General features: G+C 44.2%; 1 protein-coding gene across 1 annotated transcript in view; it reads right to left on the reverse strand.

The window, feature by feature from the left end:
- LOC126251675 (uncharacterized protein PF3D7_1120000-like) overlaps positions 1–22225 on the reverse strand; it is a 293336-nt gene extending 271111 nt beyond the window's left edge. Inside the window, exon 1 of the mRNA XM_049952254.1 lies at positions 22177–22225. The gene's annotated coding sequence lies outside the window, so the exon portion shown is untranslated. The remainder of the gene's footprint in view (positions 1–22176) is intronic.
- Positions 22226–25075: the final 2850 nt, after the last annotated feature.

Here is a 25075-nt window from a genome sequence, read left to right on the forward strand (position 1 = left end):
GATTTGTTTACCATGAACATGTTGCAGAACAGTTGTAGATGTCCCACAAATAAAAATTTTTAACATTCTGTTATTTGAGTGGGTCTCTTCTGTCGGACATGTCTAGCGGAAAAGACGCCATCGGAATATATACATTTCTGTAAGAACTCGACGGCTCCTTGCCATTTGTTTCAGGGCGGATGCACTAATATCATACTCAAGGAATCAATCATTTGCCTATAGGGAGTTAATGGACGAAGGACGCTGCACTGCAGCGTGCGATAACTTGGAAAATGAGTGAGTCATGAATTGTGTCCGAATGGCCGAAGCGGTTAAAGCAACCAGTGGTTACAGCGAGAAGTGGCAAGTCCAGTTTCGAGTCCTGGTCCGGCACAAATTTTCAGTTTTCGCCATTGCATTCCCGCAATGCCCTGTGCGGTTGGAAGCAACGAATTCCCACCCATCCCTTCCGTTTCTCTCCCAATTCTTTATTTCGTATAAGTATATATATTTGTAAGTATCTTTGTGTGCATCACTATAGCAGAATGAGAAACTGGTAGATGCCGACGTGAGGGAAAATCAGTTTGGGGTCTGGAGAAATGTAAGAACATTTGAGGCAATAGTGACCCATCGACATGCCTTAGAAGACAGGCCGATGAAAGACAAACCAACGTTTACAGCACTTGCAGATTCAGAGGAAGCTTTTGACGCTGTTGACTGAACTATGCTCTTCGAAATTGTGAAGATAGTGGGTCTAAAATACAAGGACCCAAATGCTATTTACAACTCGTATGGAAACTAGACTGCATCTATAACAGTCGATAGACGTTAAAATGACTTGCAAATGGTTAGGATATAGCCATATTCTATATAAGTAAATATACTTTTACCAAATTGTTACCAAAAATCTTGAAAAGTTCTTCATCTATTTATTTCAGAAGATATATATACACTCCTGGAAATGGAATAAAGAACACATTGACACCGGTGTGTCAGACCCACCATACTTGCTCCGGACACTGCGAGAGGGCTGTACAAGCAATGATCACACGCACGGCACAGCGGACACACCAGGAACCGCGGTGTTGGCCGTCGAATGGCGCTAGCTGCGCAGCATTTGTGCACCGCCGCCGTCAGTGTCAGCCAGTTTGCCGTGGCATACGGAGCTCCATCGCAGTCTTTAACACTGGTAGTATGCCGCGACAGCGTGGACGTGAACCGTATGTGCAGTTGACGGACTTTGAGCGAGGGCGTATCGTGGGCATGCGGGAGGCCGGGTGGACGTACCGCCGAATTGCTCAACACGTGGGGCGTGAGGTCTCCACAGTACATCGATGTTGTCGCCAGTGGTCGGCGGAAGGTGCACGTGCCCGTCGACCTGGGACCGGACCGCAGCGACGCACGGATGCACGCCAAGACCGTAGGATCCTACGCAGTGCCGTAGGGGACCGCACCGCCACTTCCCAGCAAATTAGGGACACTGTTGCTCCTGGGGTATCGACGAGGACCATTCGCAACCGTCTCCATGAAGCTGGGCTACGGTCCCGCACACCGTTAGGCCGTCTTCCGCTCACGCCCCATCATCGTGCAGCCCGCCTCCAGTGGTGTCGCGACAGGCGTGAATGGAGGGACGAATGGAGACGTGTCGTCTTCAGCGATGAGAGTCGCTTCTGCCTTGGTGCCAATGATGGTCGTATGCGTGTTTGGCGCCGTGCAGGTGAGCGCCACAATCAGGACTGCATACGACCGAGGCACACAGGGCCAACACCCGGCATCATGGTGTGGGGAGCGATCTCCTACACTGGCCGTACACCACTGGTGAATGTCGAGGGGACACTGAATAGTGCACGGTACATCCAAACCGTCATCGAACCCATCGTTCTACCATTCCTAGACCGGCAAGGGAACTTGCTGTTCCAACAGGACAATGCACGTCCGCATGTATCCCGTGCCACCCAACGTGCTCTAGAAGGTGTAAGTCAACTACCCTGGCCAGCAAGATCTCCGGATCTGTCCCCCATTGAGCATGTTTGGGACTGGATGAAGCGTCGTCTCACGCGGTCTGCACGTCCAGCATGAACGCTGGTCCAACTGAGGCGCCAGGTGGAAATGGCATGGCAAGCCGTTCCACAGGACTACATCCAGCATCTCTACGATCGTCTCCATGGGAGAATAGCAGCCTGCATTGCTGCGAAAGGTGGATATACACTGTACTAGTGCCGACATTGTGCATGCTCTGTTGCCTGTGTCTATGTGCCTGTGGTTCTGTCAGTGTGATCATGTGATGTATCTGACCCCAGGAATGTGTCAATAAAGTTTCCCCTTCCTGGGACAATGAATTCACGGTGTTCTTATTTCAATTTCCAGGAGTGTATTTACCTATTCATTTTAAGTGATTTCGTTTCCCCATCGAGGTTTCGTTTACAATGAAAATAAATAAAGCTCAAGAGGGGGGGAAGGGAGATGGAGAGAGAGAGAGAGGTGTGAGGACTAGATAGAGAGAGATTGTGGGGGAGGAGGAAGAGATTGACAGCGAGAGAGGGAAGGAGGGGAAGATGGACAAAGAGAGGTGGGAAGAGGTGGATATGGCAAAGAGAGGGGGAGGGCAGGAGATGGTCAAGAGTGATGGGGCGGAAGGAGGTTAGGATCTAAGTACAATTCACGGGAATATTTAGCAACTGTGAAGTGTTGTTGGGTTCACTAGTATTAGTATAGAAACCACAGCACCACGATGTGTGTGTTGTAGCAGCGACACTGAAATAAAGAAGATTGATCTCATATGACAGGACTGTGTCACACCAGTCATAGGTTACATGACGGACACAACGACAAAATATCGCGATTAATCGGTTTTCGATCAAATAAGTGTGCTATTGATGGGTCCCATGGGACCGGGAACATAAATAACATCTTACGTGTACTACCAAAGACTTCGAAAATTGATGTTTGGCATTCGAAACAGATGACATTCAAACCTAAGGGCTGGCATTTTCTTGGTTCACAGTGGTGTACCCTCACACATGACGCCTGTAATGTCCAGGGGATTTGGAATTCAGGAAGGGAACTTTAGACACAATGCCTTCACAGCCCTATTCCGCACTCAGTGATGACGACGTGTGTATTAATCTAAATACTTCTTTGGAAATGGTCGAAGATAATTAAATACTGGAAATGTTATTTCTACATTTACTGAAGTCTCAGATGGCGGAATTCTAGGTTCTGAGATTGATAACAGTATGCACCACTGCAACATCAATGTTTGCAGTAAGATTGTACAAGTCATATGGTTCTCAATAAAATTTATAATTACCTGTTTTACGACGTGTTCTAGCTAATGTGTTTTACTTTTAAACCCGTTCCGTTACTCGTACTTGCCGGCATTATACATTGTGTTTCACAGTCCTCTAGGAGTCGTAAGGTGGCTGTTAAAAGTTTTGGTATGAAATCCATGTCCAGAAATGTACCATTTAGGTATAAAAATAAGTTGTTTGAAAATAGGATCACTTTCAAATGTTTCGTTTCATGGTACCACACAAACTTAAGAGGAGGGCGTCGTCGTCCATCACCTGACATGACGTACCATCTCTTTACGATCACTGCTTCAGCGTTCTGCTCACTTGTCAGTCTACAATTGAGCAGTAAGAACGACTGGGGCTCTACAGGATGGCGGAATTCACGTTTGAAGAGTACACAGAGATGCTGATAATTTACTCTGAAGCTGGACATAGAAGTAGAGCTGCACAATGCATGCCTTGAGAACATTTTCTGGATCGTCTTAGTCCACCTCATAGTAATTTTCTCCAACTGCAACAAGGACTGCAAGAAGCTGATATGTTCAAACTATTGTGCTGCTCCACAGACACATCGTATTCTCGACTTTTGAGAGGATGTCCTCCATCACATAGAAAAGAACCAGATGACAACTACTCGAAACATTGCCCATGGCATTGCCTCCTGTAGACCACACGGATTGGAGCTCACTATCTCCATTATGATGTACTGTGAAGAGGGAGAATTCAAAGTAATCCTTTCTTCGAACTTAGTTTACATCCAAGTGGCACTTTTCCTGATGAGTGTTCCTCTTCAAAACTTTGTCTACTAAGCCCCCTCTACAACACATATAAGGCTACTAGGGATTTTGAAACAGTCTGTATGATAACACACAGAACTAAATTTACAAGAGTCACAGGCATACAGTCGTATGTATGAGCATGTGGTCAGCACACTGCTTTCTCATCAGTTGTCAGTTGTGGAGACCTGAAGCTACTACTACTCGATCACATAGCTGCTCTATTGATTTCATGAGGCTGAGTACGCCCTGTACCAGTCCTCCCACCGAGGAAAAATCCTTGTTAGAGTCCACACACAATACTGTGGCCAGTAGATGCGCAGACAGCAGGGCACACGTGGGGAGAGTGGTAGTGGTGGGGGTTATTGCCAGCTGCTGAAGGGGAAATGCCGAGAGCAGGAGGGGAAGTGCCGTTTTAAACTGAAGCCCACACTCAAATTTTTTGTAAATATTAAGCGGCACCCCTCGACGCCCACTCTTGCATGGTGACCATTCAGAAAGATCTACCACCTCTGCTTTGATTAATATCTAAAAAGAATTCTGCCGAAAATGCATCGATTCATTTTCGCCTGGCTTGTTAAACATTTCCAACTTTCAAAGAAGTGTCACGAGTGGCGAATTTTGAGTAAAACCTACACATTTCTCTTGTTGCCATGTTTAATTTTGCTTCTTTTGCCAAAACACACCAGAGTTTACACAGTCACAACTCACTAACCTGTTGTGGAGACAAAAGTGCAACGGAAACAGTGTTTTATTAAGTGAGAAACTGAGGAAAAGTAAGTCAGTATCTTATGAAAAGCACATTCTCGTCACAAAATAAACATATAATGTCTTCACTTATGATGTTTCAAAACGCATAGCATTTCTCATTTCAACAGCTATCGATAGTCCTTAAAAATTACATTCGTACATCGAAAAAGTCTGTAGGTAACGGAATGACATGGCAGATAATGAAGTTTTGCATAATAATCATATGGCAAAACACTGTCCTCTTTGCGTGCTATCATTTGCCAAAATCTCATTCGATATCTGAAACCGTTTATGAAATATGAGGTATGTTGCGAATATTTCACTGTGGCTTTATCGCTGGCTTGGCACGACAGGAAATGAGTGTGCTACGTTACATCAATTTTCTCAAGACTGGTGACAGATAGAAACCTCCACCCGAGTCTCAAGAAAAATTCAATATCTTAGCTACATTTCATATACAGTAGTATATTGTGCAATATGCAGTAAATGCAAAATCACAGTGACCCCTATTTTTCATTACAAGCTTTTTCGAATTTCGCGCAATGTCTTACTTCTACGTACATATGATCTTTAACGAAATGATGGGCACATCACAATGAACTTAAGATATAAAGTTACAAATAAAGCAAAAGTGAAATTTTTTGCCGAATAGTTTCTGTAAAAACATTTTAGAAAGATTTCAGGGCACACGCCTCTATTCTATCAGCTATCAGGCCGAAAGATAGAGGGCAGTACAGATATTGAAAGCTATCCTATCAGTACATGTAAAATTGCATGTAAAATACAGTGTTAGGTGAAAATGTAATTTATAAAGTGACGTAGCATGGAGAAATATACTGCAAAGTGTCTCCATTATCATCTGCGAATCCCATGTTCTAGCTGGGAGTCTCATCTTGTAGCACTAAAGCACATGCAAATTTTTTTTCACATACAATCTGGTCCGAGATTTAAAATTAGTTATACGTCATTTCAATTTCACATAAGTACACTATATAAATTTTACTGATCAATACATTTCTTTTCATATGAGATGCATGCCCTGTTTATGCATGGTCGTAAATGCACCCTTAAGTCGACTACGCCTGTCAGTATAGACTCTCCGTTTTGCATATTTGCACCCAAACTTCAACACCTGACCAGAGGAAAATAAGTTTAATGGCTTTCTCCTGCTATATGTACTTAGAGGTACTAACCAATCTAAAAACATACTGTTCCTAATAGGTACAATTGTTAGTCTGCAAATGAAGCAAATACTTATTTAATGTTGTTCCCTACACTGTCCTGAGCCCCCAGTAAAAATATCTGCACTTACACCCTAACACCCTGTATGCTATGTCGTTAAACATAGCTGATAATATTCATATAACAGAGCTTCCCGGCATAGTGATGTTCAAAATATTCCTTCGAATTGCTTGGTAAATCGCTGATATGTAGCAAGATCGAAGATAGCGACTCACTGTAGGCGCCCTGCTGAGATTGCTAGTGATATGTCGCTAGTGTGTGTGGCTCGTCATCGACGGGACTGCTTCATGTGTCAGACCAAGGGGAACACTTTGGCCTAAGAGGTCACGTATAAATGATACTTACTCCTGTAAATTATGAGGGGCACTCCAAAAGAAATGCACACTACTTTTGTAAAAATACAGTTTTCATTCTGCATGTGTGAAAGTTCTACAGTGTGCAGATACATCCTTCCCGCTTGTTTTCAAACTTAGTTCAACCTGTTCCCGTGAGTGGCGCCATCACAGCATGTCTTCAAGATGGATGCTACACTTGACGCTCGTCAGAAGCAACGTGCTGTCATAGAATTCCTGTGCTGTGACAACGAGACAGTGAGAAAAATCAACAAGAGGTTGTTGAAAAAGGTGTGTGGAGATGCTGCTGTCGATCGCAGTACAGTTAGTCGGTGGGCAAGCTGGTTACATGATGAAAGTGAGCACGGTAATATTGAGCATTGTCCTCGCAGTGCCAGGCCTCATACTGCACACACTCCAGACACTGTGCAGAGAGTTAACGAATTGATGACTGCTGACAGACGCATCACAGTGAACGAATTGTCACACTACGTTGGGATAGGGGAAGAAAGTGTTTGCAGAATACTGAAAGTGTTGGCGTTAAAAAAGGTTTGTGCCAGGTGGGTTCCCAGGATGTTGACAGTGGCTCACAAAGAAACAAGAAAAACGGTATGCAGCGAACTTTTGGAAAGTACGAGAATGGTGGAGATGAATTTCTTGGAAGAACTGTGACAGGTGATGAAACATGGCTCCATAATTTTTCACCAGAGATGAAGAGGCAATCAATGGAGTGGCATCATGCAAATTCACCCAAGAAAAAAATTCAAAACCACACCTTCTGCTGGAAAAGTTATGGCTACAGTGTTTTTCGATTCCGAAGGGCTCTTGCTTGTGGACATCATGCCGAGTGGAACCACCATAAATTCTGATGCATATATGACGACACTGAAGAAACTTCAAGCTCGACTGAGTCGGGTTCGACCACATCAGCAAAAGCAGGATGTTTTGCTGTTGCACGACCACATGTCAGTCAAAAAACCATGGAAGCGATGGACAACACTGAAACACCTGCCTTATAGTCCTGATCTGGCTCCATGTGACTGTTATCTTTTTGGGAAACTGGAAGACTCTCTTCGTGAAACAAGGTTTGAAGATGATGACTCCTTTGTGCACGCTGCCAAACAGTGGCTCCAACAGGTTGGTCCAGAATTTTACCGTGCGGGTATGAAGGCGCTGGTTCCAAGATGGCGTAAGGCAGTTCAGAGGGATGGAAATTATGTGGAGAAATGAAAATATTGTTCCTAAAGGATGTATCTACACACTGTAAAACTTTTAAACATGTAGAGTAAAAGATGGATTTAAAAAAAAATAGTATGCATTTCTTTTGGAGTGACCCTTGTACTTGTCACCTAAGTGCAGCACAGCATTAAGCAGTAGCGACTCCAGCGTCACATCTATGGCGGACGGTATGATTTGATCACCAAAGTTTGCAGTAAGAGGAATCAACATATTAGTACTTCCAATTCCAGCGACCTTTACTGATTCAGTGCTAGGCAGACGAGAAGCCAATAATACGTAGGCCCTCTGTGTTGAGACAGAGGATAGGGACTGCACTGGTATGAAGCTGATTACACTGACCTACCTTGTTTAGTTACACAACAGCAGAAACAAAAATTTAGAGTCGTGTTATCCACCGTTAAAAAAAGCCAACAATTAGCTACGTAAATTAGTTTTCCGACAAAAATACAGCTTAATGCATGAAATTTGTCTATAATGCATTAGAAATTCTTATAAAAGTAAATTATTTCTGATGATGTTTGATTGTTCCAAGAGACCGTGGTGATATGCACAAAGTGTAGCTCTTATTTTAAGATTTTCTTTGAAACCTACAACATTGTAACCCTTTAAAGATTCAGTGTAAAGTAATAGAAACAATAAATATAGTCCCTTATGAATGCAATCAAAGTATGGACTTTGTAGCTAAATATGACATCTTAGAGACAGCGCCGTCAGAAACAAAGTCTTGATCACGATTTATTTATCAAGGTGACCGTTTTCGACCACTGCTGTGGTCATCTTCAGACCATTGAGTAGGAACATCTTACTGTTGGAGAACCACTAGTTGGAGAATCACTAGCTGGAGAATCACTGTTGGAGAATCAGTAGTGATTCTCCAACAGTAAGAGGTTCCTACTCAATGGCCTGAAGATGACCACAGCAGTGGTCGAAACCGGTCACCTTGATAAATAAATCGTGATCAAGACTGTTTTTAATAGTAATTATTTGTAACACATTGATCACTGCCACTCCCTTAATGTATTCAAAAGTAACAAAGGAACGAATTTAGGATTCAAAGCTCCAACGATGAGGAGGTCATTAGCGATAGAGCACAAATTCGGATACGGGAAGGATGAGGAAGGAAATCGGGAATGTCCTTTCTAAAGGAACTGTAGTGTCGGCAGACTTGCCAACACTACGCACACTAATTGAAAGAGGCGGCCAAGATGCACGCGCTAACTCACGAAGGATGGAGTGAGGTCTGAAACAGGAGACTTAATGAATGTGATAAAGAAAATACGTATCTTTGGAATATACTTAACATTTAATACATCCTTGTATACATCGTTCTTGATGAGACATCTGGAGATTGTGGCGATACAAGTGACTCTTTATATACAAGCTATTTAAGGCTAATGGCGCCTTGCTAAGTCGTAGCCATTAACTTAGCTGAAGGCTATTCTAACTGTCTCTCGGCAAATGAGAGAAATGGCTTCGTCCGTATAGTCGCTAGCAACGTCGTCGTACAACTGGGGCGAGTTCTCGTACGTCTCTCGAGACCTGCCGTGTGGTGGCGCTCGGTCTGCGATCACACAATGGCGACACGCGGGTCCGACATGTACTAATGGACCGCGGCCGATTTAAGCTACCACCTAGCAAGTGTGGTGTCTGGCAGTGACACCACAGGAACCACCTTTGTATTTTGGGGGGAGGGGGGGCGGAGGGGGGGAGGGGGGAGGAGACATAAAAAAACCTAAAACTGGATGGTCGCAAAGGGCTTTGAAGCGCCACCCTTCCACATTCGAGTCTCCTAATTGTGCTGCCTCACTTGGAATGCTGACACAAATGCTGTCAACCGTAAACACACGTAACAGGCACCCAACAGGACCTACTGTGAACTACACTGGCAGTCCACGTTATTTAATTAGCAAGAAGGTGAATAAAATTATTATTGAAACTACATTTTTTCTAAAAATTACATGATTAAAAGTGCCGCAAAATTAATTAAATTAGCTGCAGGTGTGTACTATGCCCACAAGCAGAGATGGCGATGGAGGCAGAAGAGCCGGTGTTGGTAGCGCGGCAGAGTAGTGCAGAAACCTGCCACGGAGGGCACACACGATGTGTAATATGTGCAGAGCCACTGATGGAGGTGTTCACCTGTGGAAGGAAGTATGATGAGTGGCCCAGAGCTTACGTTGAGTTCAACTACCGTGGACCACGCCTTGCCCGCCATGCCGAGAGTTGTTGCCTAGCATTCAGTTGACAACCACCTATACCAGCCGCATACTGAGTTTTCCCATGTACGTCTCTATAGACATTCTCTTTCCCATAGATTGACTCGCATAGCAACAATTGGTTTCCTCTCATGGATTTTAGTTCCCTGGTTATTTTTGAGCCACTGTCGGCTAGTGAAGTACCTGCACCGACAGCGTAATGTAGTAGTTGTCATGTCAGTGTAGATACTAAAGCAGTGTGATTCGCCTATTTTTCCCCTTCTCCTGGAGTTAATTTTGAGCCACCATGCCGGCCGGTGTGGCAGTGCGGTTCTAGGCGCTTCAGTCTGGAACTGCGCGACCGCTACGATCGCAGGTTCGAATCCTGCCTCGGGCATGGATGTGTGTGATGTCCTTAGGTTAGTTAGGTTTTAGTAGTTCTAAGTTCTAGGGGACTGATGACCACAGATGTTAAGTCCTATAGTGCTCAGAGCCATTTGATTTTTTTTGAGCCACCATGAACCTGGCATTTCTGCAACGCTGGCAGGTACAGTTGCATCTACAAAAGTAACAGCAGGTGCAGATGCTGGGGCTGATGAAACAGAATGCAGAGATGCATCACTCAATGGCTCTGCTAGCAGTGGGCTATGCACTCATTGTGCAGTTTCCTTCTCTGCCCCTACCACCCCCAACGCCATTTGCTAGTTTCGATGAGTCTACGGAAAGGTGGAAGAATTACCTGTGCCCGTTCTTGCTGCACTGCCGGTTTAGGCACATCGTCCTTCCAGTTGATAAGGCTGCCTTGTTGTTTTCCAGCAGCATGGATTTATGCGAAGTTGTCCAGAATTTGAAGCTCTCCATTGATCTCGAGAAACTTCATTTTGACGAGCTTTGTCGGTTGCTGACGCAGTATTTCAGACATCAAACACATGTGGTGGCGGCATGGTTGCAGTTTAAGCAGTGCCACGAGTGGCGGGGCAGTCAGTCATACAAGGCCTGGATCGCCGATTTGCAGGGTCTCTCGTGCAAGTGCCGTTCTGAGGTTCCCACATATGCTGCCTCTTCGCAGACTTATTAATTCAGGACGTGACTGTCCGCTCAGCACCGCGGAACTGCATGAGCTGATGACGGCGGCAAGGGAGGTCATTTCTGGTCATTGGTTTTTGTTTACTTTTATGCAACATGCTTCATTACAATATTTGTAATACTATATATGTGTACTGTGTGAGTGTAATGTTTATTTTGCGTGATGACGAAAATGATGATGAGACAAGAGAGAGGCCGAAACCTGGTGCCGTCGTATAGTCTGTTCCTGATGAACAGCATCAAGGAGACCGCCAAGCTTGATGTCCTCATCCGACAGATGGATCACCACCAACAGTGTCACATGTCCTCACTTCATGAAACACTGTGGTTTGGTATTTAAACCAGAACGCTCGGGCCGGCCGAAGTGGCCGTGCGGTTAAAGGCGCTGCAGTCTGGAACCGCAAGACCGCTACGGTCGCAGGTTCGAATCCTGCCTCGGGCATGGATGTTTGTGATGTCCTTAGGTTAGTTAGGTTTAACTAGTTCTAAGTTCTAGGGGACTAATAACCTCAGCAGTAGAGTCCCATAGTGCTCAGAGCCAAATAGCCAGAACGCTCGGGAGACTGGCGCAAAGACTGGTGATCAAGAACTTTGCGCCACCACCAGGATTCGAACTGGCTTACCCCCGGGTCGAGCGCCAACGCACAAGCGTGCATTAGTGACATCTGCCACGGAAGTGAATGGTGCAATTAGGTGTGTGTGTGACAGACAGTCCCTGGTGTACCGTGCGGTACCCCAGGTGGCTTCCGTTCGCCGAGTTGCCTTATGTTGACACCTTTGACGATTCCGGCGCAGTGCCATCGCAGCGCTGCCAATCTTCAAAAAAAAAAAAAATGTTCAAATGTGTGTGAAATCTTATGGGACTTAACTGCTAAGGTTATCAGCCCCTAAGCGTGCACACTACTTAACCTAAATTATGCTAAGGACAAACACACACACCCACGCCCGAGGGAGGACTCGAACCTCCGCCGGGACCAGCCTCACAGTCTATGACTGCAGCGCCCCAGACCGCTCGGCTAATTCCGCGCTACCAATCTTCACGTGCGCCGAGAGCCTTTGCGGAGATTTTCACAGACAGTCAACGCGAAACTTGTTGCGTATTCATATCCATATCCAAAGCAGGTGGATTTTCGTTTTCTGTGATTTCCTTAAACTGCTTAAGGCAAATGCCAGGATGGTTGCTTCGAAAGGGCACAGCCGCTTTCCTTCTCCCTAATCCGAGCTTGTGCTCCGCCTCTAATGACCTCGTTATCGACAGGATATTATTAAAGACCAATCTCCTCCTGCTCCTTTCTTCATGTGCTCTGCCTACCTGCAGTTGCCTCTGGACGCATTCTCTCAGACTTTCTTGGTCCTCAGCACCACCTTTGGGCTTTCATCATTTTAATCACTTCCCTTTCAGAACCCCATCTGTGCCTGGAATTAATCAACGGTATTTGGAGCAGTCAGTTCAGGACATTCCCTGTTGTGTCAGTTATCTTTATGACGTCTGGGTAATGGGTCCTACCAGAGATGAGCATTTACGAAGCCTTCAGTCGGTTTACCAATGCCTCCTGGAGGATGGCCTTCATTCCAAGCTGGAAAAGTGCAGTTTTTTCTCCCCATTTTTGGAACATCTAATTAGCAAAGATGTCCTTGTCCTGGCATAAAAATGTGTATGAATTCCTAAGGACCCAAACTGCTGAGGTCATCGGTCCCTAGACTCCCATACTACTTATACTAACATATGCTGAGAACAACACACGCACCCATGCCTGAGGGAGGACTCGAACCTTCCGTGGGAGGGAGCCGCGCAATCCGTGACATGACGCTTCAAACAACGCGGCCACTCAGAGCGGCTGTCCTGGCATATAACCAGATCAGAGCCACTGTAATCCTGCCAGCCTTTAAATACCTGAAGGAGTTGCAGTCTTTTTTAGGTAACATTTCGTATTACTCTCAGTTCTTTCTCCGGGCCGTGCACATCTGCCATATTGTGAAATGGCTTCCACAGAAGGTCGTTGTCTGGTCGGCACATTGCCAATGGGCTTTTCAGTCTCTCAAGCAGTGGCTAGGTGAACCTTTAACCCTGGCATGTCCCAATTGGCACTGGTGCAGTCCTACCCCATTAGAATCCAAATGGCACCCAGCAGCCCATCGCTAATGCAGTAGAGACACTTTCTGCAGTGCAGCGTGATTAGTCATAGCTGGAAAAGGAGACACTAGCTATTATTTTCGGAGTTACAAGCTCTTCCTCATCACTGACCACAAGCCATTGCTGTCCTTATTTGGCCCTCGTTCCATAGTGCCCAATAGGAATGCCTACCGACTGCAGAGGTGGGCCCTCTTTCTCAGTAACTATGGCTACAACATTCGTTACTACTCTGCTGAAGTGGTACCATGGCTACAGGTGGGCCCTATCTGGAGTTCAATCGCTAGGAGGCTCTTGTGTTCGTGTTAGATGAAGCCATTCGGCAAACCCTGTCGGATCTTTCATTGACAGCACAAGAGGTCGTGACCGCCATAGCTGCTGACCCATTTTTCCAGAAAATCCTTTCATTGGTCTAGATGGGTTAGGCAGAGCGTGTCTCTTCAAGTGCTGATCCAGCATGGCGTATGTTTTTTCTGGTACGTAATCAACTCAACATTGCCCAGATGGTCCTCATGCTAGCCGTAGAGGAGCAATGCTGTTGAGTGGTCGCCTCCCCCCCCCCTCCTCCTTTGGTTGCACCCTCACATACTCCAATTGCTGCATGCATCACTCTATAGTATGACTTATATGGACACAGTGGCCCAATAAAATATCTGCTGGCTGGCAATCGATGATGAAATTGAACATATGGCATGGACTTGCACGCCCACGCACAGAACCAAGCTGTAATGCTGTGCCATTTTTCTCCTTGGCCAGTCCTGGAGCACCCTTGCGATAGAATGTACTCTGATTTTGTGGATCCGTTTTTGTGCAGCATGTAGTTATTGGTGGTCGATGCAGTGTCCAATTTCCCTTACATAGCCAAGTGTCGTCTGCATCATCGACTGCCACTGTTTGTATGTTGTCAGTATTCAAGACCCTGATGAAGAAGTCAGTAACTGTCACTTTCCGTGGTGATCCATTGTCAAGTTTTCTGGCTACATACTGGGCAACTCCAGTCAATGGGTACAGTCCAGCAGAACATTTGCATGTACACAAGCTGCGGGGTTTCCTGGATTTGATGCACCCTGAGTCGCATGCCATGGCGCACCACGGCCCACCAGTTTTCCTGCTGAAGTTGCCATGGTGGGCCACAAACCTCGGAAATTGTTTGTGGCGAATGTCGATGTGGAGCAGCTGATGTGTCATTCAAATCAGTTGCATCCTGCCCTGTTGGGACATCATGACCACTGTCTTCTAGTCAGCCAAGTGGTAGGGTTGGTAATGACATTAATCCAGATGCGGGCTCCCACTTCCAGTGGTGTGCTTCCCCATTGCTGCTCCCTCCATGCAGTCAACCCACTGTCCTCCTCACTTGCAGCCTCGGGCCCCAGTCAAACATGTAGCTATGCCTGCTAATCTGGAGCCCACGGATTTTGATCAGCACTCCTCGTCTACCTCCTATCTCCTCCCCCTGCTGCCAATGAAGGTAGCCTCATCTCCACTGCTGACGAGATGTAAGCCCCTCGCCCCCCCCCCCCCCCCCTCCCCTGCCGACAGCTTTGGCTTATCATCCATGCCCTTCTGCCGGTACCGAGCGAGGTGGCGCAGTGGTTAGCACACTGGACTCGCATTCGGGAGGACGACGGTTCAATCCCGTCTCCGGCCATCCTGATTTAGGTTTTCCGTGATTTCCCTAAATCGTTTCAGGCAAATGCCGGGATGGTTCCTTTGAAAGGGCACGGCCGATTTCCTTCCCAATCCTTCCTTAACCCGAGCTTACGCTCCGTCTCTAATGACCTCGTTGTCGACGGGACGTTAAACACTAACCACCACCACCACCTTTTGCCGGTCGGTGGAGACAGAGGCATCGGCGTTGCCTACTGCAGAGGCTCATTCAGTACCAAGGTCTCTGACAGCTTCTCCGGTTTTCGCCAGAGTCCTATGTGGCCATTGCAGGGGGGGGGGGGGGGAGGGGAGGGGGTCGTGATTTAGTATACCCGTCAGCGGATATCGTGATGGAGGCAGAAGAGTTTCTGTAGGTAGCACTGAGGAATAGTGTTGAAACCTAACAAAGACGTCGCGCAAATGCGTAGCATGGCCAGACACACTGACGGATGTACACTACTGGGCATTAAAATTGCTACACCAAGAAGAAAGCAGATGATAAACGGGTATTCATTGGACAAATATACTATACTAGAACTGACATGTGATTACATTTTCACGCAATTTGGGTGCATAGATCCTGAGAAATCAGTACCCATAACAACCACCTTTGGCCATAATAACGGCCTTGATACGCCTGAGCATTGACTCAAACAGAGCTTGGATGGCGTGTACAGGTACAGCTGCCGATGCAGCTTCAACACGATACCACAGTTCATCAAGAGTAGTGACTGGCGTATTGTGACGAGGCAGTTGATCGGCCACCATTGACCAGACGTTTTAATTGGCGAGAGATCTGGACAATGTGCTGGCCAAAGCAGCAATCGATCATTTTCTGTATCCAGAAAGGCCCGTACAAGACCTGCAACATGCAGTCGTGAATTATCCTGCTGAAATGTAGGGTTTCGCAGGGATCGAATGAAGGATAGAGTCACAGGCCTTAACACATCTGAAATGTAGCGACCAGTGTTCAAAGTGCCGTCAATGCGAACAAGAGGTGACCGAGACGCGTAATCAATGGCACCCCATACCATCACGCCGGGTGATACGCCAGTATGGCGATGACGAATACACAGTTCCAATGTGCGTTCACCGCGATGTCGCCAAACACGGATGCGACCATCATGATGCTGTAAACAGAACCTGGATTCATCCGAAAAAATGACGTTTTGCCATTCGTGCACCCAGGTTCGTCGTTGGGTACACCTTCGAAGGCGCTCCTGCCTGTGATGCAGCGTCAAGGGTAACCACAGCCATGGTCTCTGAGCTGATAGTCCATGCTGCTGCAAACGTCGTCGAACTGTTCGTGCAGATGGTTGTCTTGCAAACGACCCCATCTGTTGACTCATGGTTCGAGACGCAGCTGCACGATCCGTTACACCCATGCGGATAAGATGCCTGTCATCTCGACTGCTAGTGATACGAGGCCTTTGGGATCCAGCACGGCGTTCCGTATTACCCTCCTGAACCCACCGATTCCATATTCTGCTAACAGTCATTGGATCTCGACCAACACGAGCAGCAATGTCACGATACGACAAACGGCAATCGCGATAAGCTACAATCCGACCTTTATCAAAGTCGGAATCGTGATGGTATGCATTTCTCCTCCTTACACGAGGCATCACAACAACGTTTCACCAGGTAACGCCGGTCAACTGCTATTTGTGTATGAGAAATCGGTTGGAAACTTTCCTCATGTCAGTACGTTGTAGGTATCGCCACCGGCGCCAATCTAGTGTGAATGCTCTGAAAAGCTAATCATTTGCATATCACAGCATCTTCTTCCTGTCGGTTAAATTTCGCGTCTTTAACACGTCATCTTTGTGGTGTAGCATTTTTAATGGCCAATAGTGTATTTACCTACAGGCGGTAGTAAGCAGGGTGGGCCAGTGCTTACGCTGAGTTCAAGTACTTAATGCCTTGCATATCATTCCAAGTGTTGTTGACTTGTAATCAGTTGACAGCCGCCCGTGGCAACTGCATGCTGGATTAATCCCTGCACATTTCTTAGCTGATTTGAACTTCCTGCTTCCGACAGATTGACTCACATGGCGAGTTTTTCTTTCCTCTCATGGGCTATTATCGTGACACCGTCGACCAGTTAAGTAGAGTGCAACGTGGCATCGCTGCCACGCCAGTGCAGATACTAAAGTGTGGATATCGCAGTAGGGGCTTAGCTTAAGTCACTTGGTAGACAAATTCGTACACTAATGTGCCTGCAAAGAAACTATAGATTTGACAAGGAATAACGTCCTAAAGTGTAGAAAACTGTGTCATCTAGAAATTATTGAATTATTGATCTGACAGTTGTATTGCCTCAAAATTACTTACGTTTCAGTCGTAATTATTATTGTCAAGTAAATGGTTTATCATACTCTTGCTATAACTTAAACATTTTCATGAACCATATGGCGTAGCATACAGCAGTGGTAAAATACAGGGAACGAAACCGTGCGACTGCTACGGTCGCAGGTTCGAATCCTGCCTCGGGCATGGATGTGTGTGATGTCCTTAGGTTAGTTAGGTTTAAGTAGTTCTAAGTTCTAGGGGACTAATGACCACAGCAGTTGAGTCCCATAGTGCTCAGAGCCATTTGAACCATCTGAGGGAACGAAAGACTATTTACAACTTGTACAGAAGTCGTATGGTAGGTATAAGAGTCGAGGGGCATGAAAAGGAGTCCATGGTTGAGAAGGGAGAGTGAGAGAGTTGTAGCCTATCTCCAATTTTATTCAATCTGTACATTGAGCAAGTAGTAAAGGAAACCAAAGAAAAACTTGGAGTAGCAAATAAAACTTCGAGGTTCGCTAATGACACTGTAATTCTGTCAGAGATAGCAGAGGCCTTGGAAGAGCAATAAAACGGAATGGACAGTATCTTGAAAGAAGGATATAAGATGAACATCACCAAAAGCAATACGAGGATAATGGAACATAGTCGAATTAAATCAGATGATACTGAGAAGATTAGATTAGGGAACGAGACACTTAAAGTAGCAGCAAAATCACTCGTGATGGCCAAAATAGAGAGGATGTAAAATGTAGACTGGCAATGACAAGAGAAGGCTTTCTGTAGAAAAGAATGCTGTTAACAATAATGTAGATCTAAGTGTTAGGAACTCTTTCTCTGAAAGTATGAGTATGGAGTGTAGCGATGTATGGGAGATGAAGAGGTTCGCCTAGGATAGAGTAGCATGGTTAGCTGCATCAAACCAGTCTTCGGACTGAAGACTGCAACAACAACACAGAGAATAAATTCCTTGTTGAACAATAGCAATTATTTAACAGTGTAGTCTACTACAGGAGATATGTTGCTGACACTTCTACTTAACGTAAATGAACCATGTGATCAGCTTAATCTTTTGCATGCCAGTATTAAGTTTACCATTTAATTCAAAGAAAACGGGTAAATCAACCTTCTGAATTTAAAAATATCTGCCAGTAATGGAAAACATTACTTTAATATTTTCAGAAAGCTCACAACAAGAACTGTAATCTTTCATGGCACTTCACGCCACCATTAGAAATACAAGATGCATTTTTCCATGCTATGACTGATAGTATTCTTAGACATTCTCCTGATTAAAAAAAATATCGTTGATGAACTTAACACACTTAAGCACGTTGCTAGCTCTTCAGTTGCTGATGATAACACAAAGATAAAAGTAAATGAAAAGGCACAACATAATGACATAAAATTTGAAAATGTAAAGCAGGAAAAGACTCAGGCTTAAAAAGAGAGAACAGTACAGCTACAGGGCTTAACTAGAGAATGAGAATTTCTGTGTGGACATGGCGATACACTTAAACTGATTATCTCATTCTTGATGTGCATAGTATGCACTTCCCGATAATGAGTTTTAGAAAGCCCTTTTTAATTTGTCTAATCCGACATTGCAGGACTGTTTGCCTTTAATCAGAGCATGTGAACAAACGCTAGTATGAGTTGACGAGCTTCAGTACGAAGACGCTAGTGTGTTTATACACAAAAGCAGCCCACCCTGCAAAGCCGTGAGTGCGGCTGTTCATGGAAGTCAAAGGGCATGAAACCGCGATGGAACCAACAGGTCATAAGAAATTAACTAGAGGAAAATTACGTTCTTGATCACGTGAAGGTCTTAACCACAATAACAATGATTGTTTGTTTGAATCAACTTTCACGGATAAAACATAAAATGAATGCTAACTTTTCCGAGAATGACAAGGTTCTATCTGCGACTGTTAGCGTACATTATGTGTCACTGAAATTTCAAACTGACACAGGTTCGTCAATCTCTGTAATTAATTTACAGGTGCACAAGAAATTAAGATCGCCGAAGTCAACTGAATGCCAGAGTTCGCTATTTAACTACAGCGACCAACGGATACCAGACAAATGTCAATTTATAACGGAGGTTTCATACAAGTAATTAACCAAACAGGCCAGATTTGTAGTGGAAGAAATTTCTTGCGTCTTGATTTATACAATACACGTCACAATACATGAAGGAGCAAATCAAATTCATACTTATGTTGCAAACTAAAAATTTCAAAGACTGTTTCGAAATATTAAAAAAGTAGATAACTTTTTTTGCGAAGCAACAAGTAGCCCTAAAAGCTACAAGGCACCCATCACGTTGAAGCCGAATGCTGCGCCAAAATTCTGTAAAGTACGCAATATACCTTTTTGTGTCATGAAACTGGAACTTGATCGCCTAGAAGAGAAAGACATTATAGCTGTCAATGCAAAACATTGTAGTACAAAAACCGATTATCTCACAGCCCTACTTCCGCCAGTCTCTCCCTCCTACTTTCCGAACTACATACAAGTTCTCCTGTATACCTTGCGGGGCTAGCACTCCTGAAGAAAATTTCAGTTCCACGCGCCCTCCGCTGCAGAATGAAACAGTAATGTCGTTTGACGGAAGTTGTCTGGAAACACTGTTCCAAGCCCTCTATATCACCTTTGATTTACGAAACTGATAAATTAGAAGACTAATATTGTTGTGCGATGTTTCGGAACAATTCGGACTCCTCCCGCTGAAACGGTATAAGAACAGCTACCGGAGAAAAACCCAACGAAGAAGACCGCACTGATGTAATACGCATGATATAAGGAAACATTACTTGGCAGTTCTTCAATGAGGAACAGCGATTAGTGTGGGTGCTTCGCTATGTTTAGCTGCGGCACCGTACTGCTGTTGGGCAATCCAACAATCGAAATTCAGGTTTTCACATGATCTAGAGAAATGCAAAATATTGCCTCTACTGAACTTCGGCCAACGGCTTCCACTTGTTCACTTGTTACAGAGATGGGAACATTACATTGAAGGATGTGTTAAAAATATTGGATCACGCACACTTTGCATTTGCATCAACACAACCCTGTAGACTCTGAAAATATCTGTTACATTAATTTTCCGAAAATTATCATGAAAACAGAGAAAGGATAAAATATTAGGAAAAATAGTTCCAAAGTCGCTTAATATGATCCACATGTATTATTCCCCAAGTAAACACCCCTTTTCGTCAACACATACTAAATGTGCAAGGATGAATGAGGTAGCAGTAGAAATGTTTTTAACCAGGTTTTGACATCACATAATATTTTGGGCTAAAACTTACTGTTTGTGGAAAATTTTAGAACATAAGAGACTTGTAACTATCATAGACGAAAGGGCATCATGGATCCCGAGCTTCATACCTATATTTTACGAAGTTAACTTGTTAATTACGAATAAGAGACTCGCTTGTCATATTATTTTAATACGAATACCATTTTAAATGTTTTAAAGTACTTGTCAACTGAATAATTTGTAGACAGCATTGTCACAGATAATGACGGTGACTACGCGGCAGTCCATTATCTCTGCCCGTCGTGCGAGTTGAGTTTTTTAAACGATTACACTTTCCGAAAGCACAAAGATCATTGTCATTGTTGCCTTGAATTGTGATTCGCCTATTGCTGCTACGGCCTAACGTGCTTACTGTAACTGAAAATGTTTGTCGAGTTAAAGTTATAGATTATGTAGCTTAGAAACAGTCCACGATCTCTGCCCGTCATACAAGTTGGGACAAACATTCCGAATACAAAACATATTTTTGAGCTCATGGAAATGTATATGCAAGGATGTATCATACATTCATGATAAATAAATGTAGTATGACTAGGGCCTCCCGTCGGGTAGACCGTTCGCCGGATGCAAGTGTTTCGATTTGACGCCACTTCGGCGACCTGCGCGTCGATGGGGATGAAATGAAGAAGATTAGGACAACACAACACCCAGTCACTCAGCGGAGAAAATGTCCCACCCAGCCGCGAATCGAATCCGGGCCCTTAGGATTCATATTCTGTCGCGCTGACCACTCGGCTACCGGGGGCGGACAACAGTCATGACTACAATTTCACATAATTTGGTTCATTTTTGAAGATTTTTTTTCATTCCCACAACTACCCTTATAGCAATGCCTACACATATTCCAAATACTGTCATTATTTGAAACTACAGAAGTGCGAAAGTTTCGCACGGATCCCCCTGGTTTCAATGTAATCCTTGAAGTAAGTTAAGAAAACTTATTTAACCTACGCTGCAAAAGAAAAACAAATGATATGGTTGTTTTCCCAATGTATAAATGCGTATGAAACGGGGCTATCCACATATTACATCGCAGATTAGTATGTGACGGGGTGACCGGTAATGAAACGATAAGTAATTCATTATCTAGTGAAAAATGAGACTGTAATAGGCGAAAAAAATCACTTTTTACAGTAATTAACTTATTTTCGTGCGAAGAGTTAAGTGTTACGTGGAAAACTAACTTCACAAAGAGATGTAGCTTTCCTTCATTAACTAAAACTATTTTGGAAAATTTAATAAGAAAATCCGTCTGGGGTCTTTGTAGCATTTTAACTATGATAATCTACATTTCGAAAACTTGACCATGTGGGAGTTGGTGCATTGTGATGTCATAAGAAAAGAAATCAACAAAATTCACAGATACGCGTTTCTGGCATGTTGACAGTGCAGTGAAGGTTACATGACAACAGAAACCCTGATGACGAAGCTGTGGCTTCGAAATGTTCATTGGCATATTAAAAATGCTATACAGCGCTCTTTATTATCTAGTTTTCCATTCATTTCATTATTTCGGTTTGCCATGAATAGCCACTGTTGCTATTAGAGGCGCAGCTGATTAATCACACATTACAGACGCAGGCACGATAAACATCCGAGAACCTAGAACTTTACAGATACTACCGGCTGCGAGGCTGAAGCGTGGGGTTCCTCTAGCATCTAACTGTACTCGTAAAAAACCTAGATTCTCATGTGTTTATTTCGTTCTTTTTGACTATCGAGAGCAGAGTTCTCGATTCAGCCCATCACTAAATGGGACACAGTAGTTGCTCGAGGAGTACAGAGACATAAGAAAGATCAGAGCACAGACACGGAGTAACTTACATCAGTGGCGCTTGTATAGAGTTGCGGGCGCAGCTGCGCCGCCAAGCGGCGACGCGCGGACTTACATTCGCAGGCTCAGAAGAGTCGCCGGCTCGTGGTGGTCGCACCGGTCGCACCGCACGCCCCGGCAGAAATGCGCGCACATCGATTCTAGCCGCCCTGGACGGAGAGCGCTACATTCTGCGCCTGCGCTGACTCCGCTACCTTAGTTCTACGTCTATGTCTACACACACACACTGTAAATGACTATGAAGAGCATGGCAGAGGGCATTTCAGGGATGGAAAAACCGGTCGGTGAAAACCGATACCGGTACTTTAGTTCTGAATAACCAGTATTTTTTGTGTTCGCTTGGTCTCGATTATAGCAGCTTTTTATTTTTTTATTAATAACCGAGCAAAAAATCCGAAATATCAATTAGCCACAGCAGCAGTACTAAGATTTTTTTCGTTTTCAAGTAAACTTTTTTCTTTAAAAAAAGGAGAAATTATTGTTTGTAAAATTTGCTTAGGGTTGAAATATATCATTATTACAGAAAATGCGAAAAGTGATCAGTGTTATTTTACTATCAGTGTCGACAGAAACGAGCAGCAAACAAATGGCATAAGAATTGGTACAGCACTGCTGAGGCGATACTGTCCCTTTTGCTGTGTGCCGTGTGAGTGCACTGCCCAAGACATGTCCCCACCGGTTCTTTATGGTAGTTTATCGCTGTCGTTGTCGGACATCCGATGTGGAGCAGAATGGCACCAGCTCTAGACTGGAAATATTTTTACGAAGTGACTTTACAAAGAAATACTATGCTTCATTTGCTTTAAAAGGTTAAAGATTTGTCTGCGATTTGTATGAAGTAATAAATGAGGAATGAAATTACGGTAACAGCAATAAATTAAAATTTAACAACAATTCATTCATAGTATACAATAAAAATAGAAAGTAACTGATCAGCTGCCTGTATCTGCTTGTGGCTCAAATTCAAAGATACAATATTGACAGCAATAGATAGATTCATACCGCATAAGTTAATAAGAGATGGGACTGACCCACCATGGTACACCAACACGTCAGAACACTGTTGCAGAAGCAACGAAAAAAGCATGCCAAATTCAGAAGAACGCAAAATCCACAAGACTGGCTAAGTTTCACGGAAGCTCTAAATTTAGTGGCAAAAAACAGTCAATACCGTCACTGCGCGATAGCGATGGAAATGTTACCGATGCTGGTGCCACTAAAGCAGAGTTATTAAATACAGTTTTCCGTAATTCCTTCACGAAAGAAGACAAAATAAATATTCCAGAATTCGAAACCAGAACAGCTGTTAGCATGAGTGACATAAAAGTAGATATCTTAGGTGTTGCGAAACAACTCAAATCACTTAAGAAAGGCAAGTCTTCTGGTCCAGATGGTACACCAATCAGGATCCTTTCAGAGTATGCATACACAATAGCGCCTTTCTTAGCAATCATATACAACCGCTCACTTGACGAAAGGTCTGTTACTAAAGACTGGAAAGTAGCACAGGTCACACCAATATTCAAGAAAGGAAATAGGAGTAAACCATTGAATTACAGACCCATATCACTGGCCTCAATTTGCAGTAAGATTTTGGAGCATACACTGTACTCGAACATTATGAATCACATTGAAGAAAATGACTTATTGATACATAACCAACACGGATTCAGAAAATATCGTTCTTGTGCAACGCAGCTAACTCTTTATTACCATGAAGTAATGAGTGCTGTCGACAAGGGATTTCAGATCGATTGCATATTCCTAGATTTCCAGAAGGCTTTTGATACCGTTCCTCACAAGCGACTATTAATCAAATTGCGTGCATATGGAGTATCGTCTCAGTTGTGTGACTGGATTCGTGATTTCCTCTCAGAGAGGTCGCAGTTCATAGTGATAGATGGTAAATCATCGAGTAGAACAGAAGTGATATCTGGCGTTCCGCAAGGTAGTGTCATAGGCTCTCTGCTGTTCCTGATTTATGTAAATGATGTAGGTGATAATCTGAGCAGATGACGCTGTAATTTACCGTCTAGTAAAATCATGAGACGATCAATTCAAATTACAAAATGATCTAGAGAGAATTTCTGTATGGTGCGAAAAGTGGCAATTGGTACTAAACGAAGAACCCGATAAGTTTTGGGTATACATTAAATCGCACAAATCTAAGGGCTGTCAATTCGACTAAATACCTAGGAATTACAATCACGAGCAACTTAAATTGGAAAGACCACATAGATAATATTGTGGGGAAGCCGAAACAAAGACTGCGCTTTGTTGGCAGAACACGTAGGAGATACGACAAACCCACTAAAGAGACAGCCTACATTACACTTGTCCGTCCTCTGCTGGAATATTGCTGCACGGTGCGGAATCCTTACCAGGTAGAATTGACGGAGGACATCGAAAAAGTGCAAAGAAGGGCAGCCCGTTCCGTGTTATCGCGCAATAGAGGTGAGAGTGTCACTGATATGATAACGCGAGTTGGGGTGGCAGTCACTGAAACAAAGGAGGTTTTCTTTGCGGCGAGATCTATTTACGAGATTTCAATCGCCAACTTTCTCTTCCGAATGCGAAAATATTTTGTTGACACCCACCTACGTAGGGAGAAATGATCATCATAATAAAATAAGAGAAATCAGAGCTCGAACGGAAAGATTTAGGTGTTCCTTTTTCCCACGCGAGATTAGAGAGTGGAATGGTAGAGAAGTAGTATGAAAATTGTTCGATGAACCCTCTGCCAGACACTTAAGTGTGAATTGCAGAGTAACTATGTAGATGTAGATGTAGAATGGAACCCCTGCTGGCAATAAAATTGCCTGAAACTGCTTTGTATCCAGAAGAAACCACCAGCCTCGGGCAATTTGGGCTACCCTGAATCACACGCGAACGGGCCATGGAAGATGTGCAACACTCTCCACAAGTGTGGCAATTTTTCATCACCATCTTCTGAC

The sequence above is a fragment of the Schistocerca nitens genome, chromosome 4 (genome assembly GCF_023898315.1).
Source record: "Schistocerca nitens isolate TAMUIC-IGC-003100 chromosome 4, iqSchNite1.1, whole genome shotgun sequence".
Classification (NCBI taxonomy): Eukaryota; Metazoa; Arthropoda; class Insecta; order Orthoptera; family Acrididae; genus Schistocerca; species Schistocerca nitens.